Below are 11,206 nucleotides of genomic sequence, written 5' to 3'. Positions count from 1 at the left end.
AAATATTTTGTTCAATTTGGCCCTCTAATTTTTACATTAATCAACCTCAATAATGCTTTTCTTGTTTCTCTTTTTTTTTAGGGTAAGCCAGGATTTAATGATGGGTGCCTTTTCAAAATGAAAAATCAAAGTGTTTTACTTTGGAAACACAAAATCAAATACATTTCCAAAAGAGAAACATTTTTTAAATGTTGAATTACACAATTGGGGATTACTTTTTCCATAGCCTTTTTCAGACAGCTTCAAGCCCAGTTTTTCAAAAGAGTCATTTCTTAGTAAACCTAATTTTAAAAAATAGCCAGTTGTGGGAAGACTATGAACTTGTTTGCTCCACTAGAAACTTAGTTCATTTGAGAAGAAATGGATGCAGTGTCGTAATCTAGCACCATTTTTAGTAGCCAGAATATTTTTCCATGGTATTAATCCTGAATTGTTAAAGACTGGCAACTGAAGCAACCCAGCAGTTTTGCACAGCTCTGCTTTGTGGGTTGACATGCTTGCAGATTTAGAAGAGCTGTCAGGACTTCATCCTCAGAATACTGTGTTTCTCTGACAGAGTACCACCTAGTTCCTGCCATGGCAAAGTACCATAATAATATTAAGTAGGTGTGCTGTAAAAGGGGGTTTGGCATTTCTGAGGTCAGTCATTTGAGTTGGACGGGGTCTACACTGTCATGGAAGCCCCTTTTATTCTTTTCTTTCAGCTCTGAAGCTTTGAACATCACACACAGAAATGTTTTGTTATTTTTGCATAATGGAGGAGATACAATACTTAGCATCTCAAATGGGTTTGCAATGTTTGATGACGTGAGGCTAATTAGCCTCATTTTTCAGATATACAAAAAGATGAGAACTCTAACAATTTACAGAAATAGGCATTGAGGCCTAAATCCCTCTTGTACAAGCCCAGCTAAAATCTTGAAAACTTATGTGGGCAAGAAAAAAAAATTACATATCATTAATTAACAACCATTTCATAGATCTGTGCCTATATGACCATAATTTTGTGACTGGTTAAATGCACAGGTTACTATAGGACTCAGGAGTCCTGACTTGATTTTAGTGCTTTAGCAGTGCTTTAACAGTGAAATAACACCCCCTTAAGATGTATGAAGCATTAATTCTATGTAGCTGAGACTCAAAGTATTTATGTGTTTATTTACTTATACAATGGCATTTCAAGCTCCTTTAACATCATTGTTGTGTCTGGGTGCCCTCCAATTACATGCTCAGATGTTAGATAAGATAAATATTAAAATAATTTGTGTCTATAATTATTGCTGCTGCTGCCAGAAGCCCTTTTGGTACCACCAAAGACCAAAAAGAAAACCTGATTCATGTAAATTAGTTGATCATAATAAAGTTCAGGAAGGATCATTGCAGCACTAAGTGCAACGTAGGGTACTGGTAAAAACAAAGGTGCTGAGAGCTGAAAGGGTTTGGGCATTGGGGATGTTGTTGGGATGGCATTTTACAAGGCTATTTTTTAGGTGAGGAGTTCTATGAATCTCCTTGCTGCTCTATGTACTCTAATCCTTGGAAAATTCGTTGCCAAGATTTTCCAAAAATAAAAAAAAAATGCCATGCCAGATCACTTTCAAACTACCCAGAATATCCTCTACTCAAAGGTCAAAGGCCAGCAAAGTCACCCTTGCCTTGCATGAAGACAATTCTTGCAGATTTACACCGATGCCTGGGGTCGCATTTCTCTCTCCTGCTTCCAGGTACAGGCACAGCCCATGCCATCAGCAGAGCTACTCAGTGAAAAGAAACCCTGGGTGCTCCCAGGATGTGGCTGACATCCTAAAATGACTGCCCAAAATGTGTGTCAGATTCAAACCTCAGCAGTGCTTTTTTTTCTCTCCACTTATTCTTAAGAGATGCCAGACAATTCTCTCTAATCTGTGCCCACAATGAGTCACTGGCCAGCTCCTACAGACACTGGTGCAAGCTGCAGAGACCAGAGGACTCTGGTCACACATGTCATTTTTCAGAAAGAGAAGTATTTTCCTTGCCTATTCACTGCAAAGAGGGTTAGAACACTGAAGTTGTTCCTATTTCATGTGGCTTGATGGATGGGTAGAATTCAGGACTTAACTTTGTTATTGGATTAATTCCAGTCTTAGTGATATAGAACTAAAACCACCAAAATAAATTCCATCCATGAACCTGATAGCAGAGATGGACTTTTCCTGATTGTATGAAAGCATAAAGGACCCAGCCAAAATGTTAATCCCAGTCCAGTATCACTGGAGTGTAATTTCACCTTCCTTAGGTGTAAAGGAGGTGTAAATGCACCAGGAGACTGGTACAAAAAAAAAAAAAAAAAGAGAGAGAGAGAAAAAAGAGAGGAGAATCAGGTAGTGTTTTTTCCACCTCTTCTTCTCATTGCTTGAGGACAGAAGTGCTGTGAACATTTTGAAGGAAGATCACCACCTCATAGCCCTGCTCACTAAATATCAACTGAGTGTGGTCAAGATTACATCCCAGGCTTGAATCTCCTCCTGGGAGTTTCTTTTTGAAAAACCTAGCACTCCAGGACAGGTGATGGCATTTATTGATCAATTCTGACAGGCTGTCTGTTCCTTTGAGGACCAAGAACAGCTGACAGCCCAGGAAATCCAGCATCCAAACCCCACTCAGCATTGATCCAAAAGCCAACAAATGAGACAGGAAGGTTTAGATCACCTCTGGAGATGGACCTCAAGGGAGACAAGAGAATCTTTTCAAAAGCAGCATCTTCTAAAAGACCAGGATTTGAGTTGATTCATATTTCTGAATCAACTGCTAAATCACCTGAGTCATTTCTCCTGCAGTTACTGCTCCAAGCTGCCTCTGATTTCCTGAACACAAATAACAGACTCAGCAAATCATGATGTGGATGAAGGCCAGAAGACATGGGAAAGTCTAAAGGATGGAGTACATAGGACAGGGCAATGGATTTATGAAAATGAATGAGCAGACACTTGAGTGCAGGGTCTTTTGAAAGGAGTGCATGCCTTTTTATACTGAGAAAAAGGTTGGCTTAGGTTTAACAGAAGGGATGAATAACAAACTATTGTGCAGGTAAACCTGATTAATGATATTTCTGGGTACTCATACACCTGACACAGACTTTAATAGGCTGGGATTATGCTAGGGCTGTGAGCCTATCATCAGTATCACTGCTCCTGATCCATTCCTGCAGCTACCATGGACACAAATGTCTCTGGCCAAGAGCTGTGAAAAGGGGCCATCCTTCATCTAAGCAATGCAGTCCACCCATGTTCCAAAGCCATAGCCACCAGGCTGAAAAATAGCCAAAGATTACATTTATAATATATTACCTACTTGTCTAAAACCACACAGAAATCTTTGTGATTATCCTGAAACAGCAGGAATCTGTTCATCTGGATTCATCTTAGCCCAAGCACTTATCAAAGTCAATAAACTTCTATAAGCATGATGGATGTTTCCCCTTCCATGCCACTGTGTTCTCACTAACTACAGACTTCCCACTGCCTTGAAGGAAAAATTATTCATATTCCAAACCCAGAAGAAGATTTGCAGTGCAGAAGAGAGAAAATTTCACTGGCCTGAAGGGAGAACTTAGTCAAAGGAACCCAGTAATTTCTGGGAAGGAGCAGAGAATGAAACCTGGTAATGAATTTTACCAACAGTGGCATGAAGACCTGACCCTCAAAGTTTGGAGGAAAATTTGAATTGATGAGTTATTTACTGTGCCTAAACAGTAAAAATGCATGACATCATATCAGAGGTGGGGATCAAGCAGGCCAGAGGGCAATGGAAAGAAAATTTTGTCAAAAGACAATATTTCTTCATCTCTCCAAACATGGTAAATCATGTTGGAGCTGCCCATACACTCTATGCTGATCTGTCCTACTCAAGTAAAGTTAATACTGATGTGCTTGCCCAGACTGAGGTCTTCAAGAAGCCATAAGGCATGAAGACTTGAAGGCTTGGCCTGGTGGCTCCTACCTGCCTCCAAACTCAATTCTACCTAAAAAACCTCTCCCAGCTATTTGCACTCTAACAAGTCAGAAACAGTTTAGCAGCTTTACTCTGCATCATGGGCAAGTGAAATTTGAGACTGTTAAAGCCAGAAGCCAAGCAAGACCAGAGTGTTGGCCACTCTGAGGGCAAGAGTGGAGAGAAGGGACACTTTGAAAGAGTGACTCAGAGGAGAGAAGCTGATTTTGGAGTTTGTGTGATAAAACTTCGAGTCAATTTGCCATATTTGTGGAAAGGAAAATTCTCCTTACCAGAAGTTGCACACAGGTTTCACATCTGATGGAAAAGGGTAACTCTGTAGAGCAGAGGTAAGAGCCATTCCTGTGTGTCACCCATGAAATACCTATTCCTACACAGCAGAGACAGATATACATCATCAAATCCATACACTTCCACCTTCCTTTCCCATGACCCCTTTGGAAAAGGTCTATTAAATACAAACAAGGTTGGCAGGACCATATCCAGGCATAACTCTTCCTTGATGCACAGGATTTCATAGGAAAGCCACCCTATGGAAATGAATAGGCAAGAATATCCCTATTATGTACATATATACAGTGCACACAGTATGAAAATTCTTATAGAAAGGTTATCAGAGTCTGACAAAATTAATCAGGTTTTCATAAAGGAAAACATCCTGCCTGCTATTAATGGAAAGACCCTGGGTGACTGTTCAGAAATCCATCATAGGTTCAGTCTCTCCTTCCTCATTTTTTGGCTTTCCCATGGGTCCTGTTCAATTCCTACTTGAGTATCCTCCTCTCTCCAGGATCAGCATAATTTTATATTTCCCTCCACTTCCTGTCCCATACTGGTACTTTATTAAAAATAAAAAACAGTCTATTATGAAGCAGCTGTGACCAAGAATCACAGTTCAAGACCTGTGATTATTCATTCCTGTTTCCTCAAAGTCCCTAAATATAGTTTAAAATTTATCACAGAATCTATAAATCTGCTCCAGTGTGACTCCACAGGAAATAAATTCATCAGCTATCATTTCTGCGTGCATACAGAAAAGGAATGACCTTCTGCAACCAGCTGCTCTTCTTGCAGAGAAGGCTCCTCTGGCCTCCCTGGCCATGGGCAATCTTGGCATCATGGAGAAGAAACCAAGAGTCTAAAGAAGCCAACACTCATCGGTGCTCCCCTGCCTTTAGAAAAGTTCATCTTGCTTTCTCCTGGTCTCTTAATTATTCATAATGACTTCAGCTGAGAGGGGAAGCTCTCCTATGGCTGGTGGATATTAGGGAAGAGTTCAACTAAAAGAAGAATTGGAGCTGAAGGGTTGTATCCTGACCCAGAAAATAGCAACCCAGATCTGCAAACCACAGTGCTCCCTCTAGTTGATGGGACCACTTCAATATATGCAATGGGAGACTTGGTGAGAAGAGTTATCCAGTCAAGCAGCATGAAAGGATTAATGTTGTTCTAAAATAGAAATAGTTTAGAAAAAGATTGCACTATAATATTGCAATATAGTATTAATTGGGAATTAAACCAGTTCATGGGCTAAGCAAATACACACACAAAAGGTCAGCTAATTATCCACATTAGCATCAACACCAGCCTGCAATGCTCACAAACAAGTTCCCTGAGCATTTCAGTCACTTCTGTCTTCCCAGAGGACGGGTTCTCATGAATTATTTCAGTGCCTCTGGAGCTGACAGTAACCCAGAGTGGAAATGTAAGAGGACAGGTTAAATAACCAGGTGTTTTGTACCTTGAGAGGAAAAAAAAATGAGTTGAGCTTCAGGTCAAAGCCTTAATTTAAACTTATAACAAGAGAAATATATTTCTAAGATAGAATGATCCAACATCCACCCAGAAGACTCCGTAGCCTCAGGTAATTGTGTGAAACAGGAATAAATTTGCTACACATTTGTACTGTGCCTTGGTTTCTGTAGAGATGTAGCTCAGATATCCACAGAGGCACACACAGAATATCACACAACCAATAGAGATGGGGAGGTGACAACAGGGACCCACCAGTTCTCTGGGTCTAGACACACTTACAGGCATGGCACTCACCACATTTCCCTTGTTGACAAGGTGTGGAGTCCATACCACTGATAAACACCCATCTATTCCTTTACATATATATTTTTACAGAAGAATGCAACTCAAAAATGCATTTCAAAATTAGTGTGAAGATTAAAAAATCAACCACTGATGTGTTAGGAAACTCTGTACAGAATTATTCACTATCCCTCCACATCCTTCTTTCTACGTGTGACAATCATACCCATTATTTTTTTCTTTTGCCTCATTCAGGGCACAGGGAGGACACTTCTCTTCCTGAGATCTATATTTTGCTCACTTCTTCCTTCGTGCAAACCTCCTGAAGCTGATGGGTTCTCCATGGTGCTCGTCAACCTGCATCCAAGCACTTGGCAAGTAATGGATTCGTCTTCACAAGACATCTTTGAGGAGCCAAGTAGTTATTATCAGTTCTCAGACTTGGGGACAGAAGGAGGTGCAAGAATAAAGCTCTGGATGTACATTTCAGGTTGAGATAAACCCTGTATTTTTAAAGAATCTGGTATTATGCAGCATTAATCCAAGCACAAGATGCTCTGGCTTCAGATACCACTGAGGGCATCAAACATTTCTGCAAAGCAGAGCTCAGGGTGGGAAATTAGGCATCCTCAAAGGGAGGATCACAAGATTAGTGGCTGTCTTCATGTGACCAAGACTGGGCTGAGTTTCCCAATGATATAGAACCTCTATGAAAGAAGTAGGGATAAATATGACATTTTGTAAGGCGTAGTTTACAATTTTTTTTTCTATTGCAATGTCTTCTGGTCTCTCATCCCAAACCCATCTCCAACCCTGGGGAGAACAAAATAAAATAAATAAATAAATAAATAAATAAAACCTGAAATAAAATAAAATGAAAAAGGCAGGTTCCTTCTAGTCCCTTCCTCAACCACTTGAATTTTCCCCCACACTACAACCAGTCCTGAGTGAATCAGGAGTCTTGGTGTCCAAAAACTATCATGAGAAGATGTGAATTGTTGCAATTGTGTACATTAGCAATAGGAGTGATTCTGGAGCTGTGTTGAGGACTTTAAGACTGTGTTTTGTAGGCTGGTTCAGGGTAGGTTTAGTCTGGCCCAGTGTACTGAGTTCCTTTTAGGGTAGTAGCACATGAGGTGGTGGTCCAAGGAAACATCATTGCATGAGCCAAGGTAAAAATTCATCACCCTAAGGTAAGACTATTGGGAAATCACCTCAGAAACACACTGCAAATCTGACACTAAATGAAAATCCAGCTGCATCCTAATACAACTCATCAGTCAAATGCACAGGAAAAAAAATAAAGGTTTTTTTGGATGTTGTTAATTACAGCACTTCTCATTTCTTCAGTCTTGAAGCACTGAGGATGTTAATCCTCAGAATGTTCCTTCAATATTATGTGTGCACATATGTGTAGTGACAGAGAAACAATACTGCTGAAAAAAACTAAGACATATAAATCAAGGTGATAATACTGAAATTAGGAGGTCTTGATTCCAAGCTTGTTGCATTACTCACTAGGATACCAATGGACTTTTTATTGGATCATGCATCACACCAGCACACCAGCACAGCACCTATTACTCAGATTCCCAGAAGGCATTTTACCTGCAAAAGGACCACAGGATTTGACCCCAGTAATGACTTCCATGGTGGTTTCTATGCAATACAGGTTATTGAAGCAGGGCCATGGCTCAGCTTTCCTGCTCCAACCTGCCTCTCATCAGCTGTTCCCTGTTACTTCAGAAAGCAAGAAAGGAAGAGTTGCCATTAGCAAGATGTTCGCCCAAGAACAACAGCTCTTGACCTTTCCTGTGCACCAACATTTTCCCATGTGTTAAAGGCAAGGAAAGAAACAAATACAATCAACCAACCAAGCAAAACAAAGCAATAAAACAAAGCAATAAAACAAAGCAATCAAACAAAGCAATCAAACAAAGAGGGGGGGAAAAAAAAAAGCAAGATACCAAAAAAAAAAAAAAAACCAAAAAAAAAACAAAAAAAAAATCCTCAAACCAAAAAAACCCAAGCAAACAAAAGTCTTCAAGATATTAAAACTCTGGCATATTTTCTCTGGGTGAAGAAAATAAAATGCATAACTGAGAAACTGGTAGACCACTCATTAATTTAGCACCTCAGGCAGTGATGAGGGGGCGTGTGATGTGAGAGATGCGATTCATCCCACTCCTGGCATCAATATAAGATGTGAGAACTCTCCAGACAAACTTTATGTTTCTTGGAGTATGTGTCCTTTCCAGAATACTCATTCTCTGAGCTGGCCCCAATCCTACCTTGTCATGCTCAGTGCCCCTAAGACCTATGAAACAACACCAGAAGGAAACTTGAAGAAGATGGTTCCAGTTTTTAGGGAAATATTGAGAGTGAGAAACTCAGGAGTCAGTTTCCTCTAAGCAAAGGGAAAGATTCAAACATAATTATGCACAGGTGCAGAATTCTGACATGTAAATCCTCCTCTAATTTTCATTGTTGCTGAGGTCTTGGAATCAGTATCTTAGTCCAACTGCAATCTGTTGATGAGTGAAAGGAGGGAAAGGTTGGAGCATCACAAATTAAAAAATAATAATCTCTAAAGCTTAATATCAGCAAGGATGATTATTTTCTTTGATTTGTCAGACTAATTGAAAATAGCTTTATAGTTCACAGATGATTAATTAGGAGCCAACAAGATCTCCATTTGCATCTCAGTAATTCTTCACTGTTTTATTTCGACATTTAGTCTTTATGCTTAAAATACTCATTGAGAAAGCAGAAAGGTGATTAACATAAGATTTTAAATGTGTGCCATTTGTTCTGACTTTTTTTGCACGTTTTTGTCAACAGATAAAAAAGGACAGAAAATGCAACGTTACAAAACGATTACTGCTTGTTCTGCTTACATCTACTAAATCCTCCTTCATGATAGGTTCATTTCAAAACAGGGGAGAAAAAGCCCAAATAAAGGTCAGTGCTCTTCCCCTCCTCCCCCATTCCCAAACCAAATGACTATTTGACCTCTGTATAATCATCCTGAAAGTTTCAAAGTGGTCTTTCTTACACAGAACACCCTTACTCATGAGAGCCATCCTGCAGAAGATTGGGCCAAGCCACCATTTCCTTCTCATTATTACCCAAAACAAAGTGGGTTCAAAATAGCATCTGACAGATATGGTGCTATTTTTCCACCCATATAGCACTTAAAGGCAGGAATACACGTATTTCTGCAGTTAAAAAAATAAAAATAAAAAGTATTTGCAAGTCATGTCTGCTGAGGTGTCTTATTTTGGAGGATGGTGGGGTTTTTTTTTGGGGGGGTGTTTAAGCACTTTCTCACATCCTTGGCAACCTCTGTCTTTAACACAACTTGCTTAAATATTCAGGAAATAGAGAGTGGTGATATGAAGTTTAACTCTTCATTTGGAAAGTAAATGCCCAAGCCTTATTATGCTGTAAAGAAGCTGTAAGAGCTAATACTGAAAAATAAAAGAAGGACTGATTCCTAAGGATAAAACCACCAGAAACCAAATTATAAAAGCCAGATTTTAATATTAACAGTAACAATATTAATATAGATGGCATTATTGCAAATAAATCTCTTGTAAAAGAGACTGGAGTCAGTCTTTGAATTTTGGGGAACTGTCCTTTGTCTACCATTAAATTGAGGCTTTTGTAACAGTTTCTGTTCATTCCTGCAGAAAGCACAGGGCTTTCTGCACCTTGATCTCTCATCAAGATCTCAACTGTAGACCATCAAGTTACGCCACTGAGCACTCAACAGGACTGAGCTGAAAGCTCTTTTTCAGCTCCTGTCCAAAGTCTCAAGGTCTTCAGTGATACTGCCCAAAAATGAGCCAGGCCCATAAGGATCCCACCGTATCTTTTCATCTATCCCAGTCCCAAATTATCATGAACACAGGTTTGACATCCTGGTGGCCATAGTTAACTCATACCAAAAGGGACCCACCCCATGTGGGAGCTCGATGGCAGATGAGGGCAGAGTCCAGGCTCAAGGGGACAGGGAGCACACACGGGACAGAGGGGTTACACGAACATGCAGTCCATTTATTTTTGAGGGTTTTTTTTTCCTTTGTTCTGTGTCCTTTTGTTTTTCTTTGTTTTTTTTTTAATGAAGCCACCACAAACACTGGGTTGGCTGTCAGCATGAGTGCAGAGACATCACACATTCCCGTACCCATCAAAACAAATTCTAAAAGAAAAAATTAATAGAGAAAGAAACATATTCCCTTTCCCACCCCCAAGCACAAAACACTTGTAAGTCAACAGAATTTAATCTAGTTTATTCTCAAAAAAAAAAAAAAAGAGGAAAAAAAATATGAAAACAAAACAAAACAAAAAAAGCAGGTCTTATCACTAGCAGTAAATAAATTTGTACAACCATTCAGTCTGTATAATAGGATGAAATAAATCTACATCTTTCTTATTTTGGTGCGTTGAATTATACATACAAACAACAATTACAGGAACTTGTTCACAATGCATATAGACCTGGAGAATGGCTATCTGAAAACCCCTTGTTGGCAATGTCCGCATGTTAACACTGATTGCCCGACACCATTGGTACTTCCTATGTAAAAGGCCCTTGGCCAGAAATGAATGATCTCCCTACAGGTTTTATTTATTTAATTAGTTAGTTAGTTAGTTAGTTAATGCATCATCCAAACCATTCTAGCCAGCCCCCTCCCCCTCCCCAGAAACGAAGAAGAAACCGAAAAAATAAAATAAAATAAAACAAAATAAAAGGAGAAGACATGACTGGCAGTTGGTCCATTTGTTCGTAAGACCTCGTTTCCTCTTGGTCTGCATTGTTTGTTTTTCTGGTTTTTAAATTGTCCTCCCATCCTCGTTTTTTTTTTCTCTTCCTTTAAAAAAAAAAAGAAAAATCTCTCGGAGTCCTTCATGCCTTTTTCTTTACAGCTCCTCAGATGCAATAAAGTCTTCCTCAAATGTACAGTATTTCTTACAATATAAGTTATATGCAATGTTCAGCATTTTTTATTTTATTTTATTTTTTTTTCACAGCACTAGAGATCCTGTCCAATAGGGAATGCAAGTTCTGAATGGCTTATTCACAAATGGTATCCAGATTCAGTGGGTAAGAATACATAGACGCCATAGTGAGTTCCTTTAAAAAGTGGCAAACATCACTTTTTTAAAACTTTTT

The sequence above is a fragment of the Calypte anna genome, chromosome 1 (assembly GCF_003957555.1).
Source record: "Calypte anna isolate BGI_N300 chromosome 1, bCalAnn1_v1.p, whole genome shotgun sequence".
NCBI classification, from domain to species: Eukaryota; Metazoa; Chordata; class Aves; order Apodiformes; family Trochilidae; genus Calypte; species Calypte anna.
Note: the sequence above shows the minus strand (reverse complement) of the source record.